Source organism: Apis dorsata, unplaced genomic scaffold (genome assembly GCF_000469605.1).
Source record: "Apis dorsata unplaced genomic scaffold, Apis dorsata 1.3 scaffold_964, whole genome shotgun sequence".
NCBI lineage: Eukaryota > Metazoa > Arthropoda > Insecta > Hymenoptera > Apidae > Apis > Apis dorsata.
In genome coordinates, this window is record NW_006264071.1 from 183259 (window position 1) to 184124 (window position 866).

At 47.6% G+C, this 866-nt stretch overlaps 1 protein-coding gene across 1 annotated transcript in view; it reads left to right on the plus strand.

The window, feature by feature from the left end:
* LOC102672128 (unc-112-related protein-like) overlaps window positions 1-866 on the plus strand; it is a 37761-nt gene that overhangs the window by 6321 nt on the left and 30574 nt on the right. The window lies entirely within an intron of this gene.

The window sequence follows — 866 nt, forward strand, 5'->3', positions numbered from 1 at the left end:
CAATTTATCTGTTTGATTATGGAAAGGAAGAAAGCGCGAAAGATTCATCGCTTCTCAGTTCTCTCGCGTTAATCTTATTTACTCGTGATATAGGATCGGGGCGATATCGCAGGGACAAAACCCACTTACTTCCTCGGAAGAAACTTAAGAAGATTAGTTATACTTCTGTACACTGGAATTAGGGATGGGATCGTACCCGGAATAACGAAACGAATTCACACACGACGAGGGTGTATCTATCAACAATTTCCTACCTCTTGCATCTAATCACCATCTCTCGTCTTCTCGTAGCCTCGATTTATGAAGCGAGCTAGAGGATGAAGCTAGACGGAGGAGAGGAGAAACACGATAATTGCCTCTGAATACCATCGATCATCCTTCCAACCGTTAAGTAGATATGCTAATAAGTTGCACGTTGCTACTTCACGTTGTAATAAGTGGTCGGCGATCATCGATCCTGCCAATCGGAGGAAGTATAATCGTCGAATAATAATTTCGATTGCGACTGCGCTCTTCGAAGCTGGACAGAGATCGACGAGGAGAGAAGGCAGCCGACTTATCGCGGGGACAACTCACGCCGATTTCCGCTCGAGCGAAACTTTTCTTCTCGTTCTTTTCCCCGCATTCGACGATGACTCACACGCCTGTGATGCACGTATATCCTTATTCCAGTTTTAAGTTACACGACGCCGGTCACGATGGCCGTCCCCGCCGGCAACTGGCCGCGCAACGTTTCTCTCCGATTATGAATAAATTCCCCAAGGGCGGGAGCGAGCGCGCAACAATCAGTTTTTAGTAGAGTTTTACCCGATCCCGGGAACGTGCTCGACGAGTTTTGGTAATTGGCGGCTGGCTGAATCATCCGC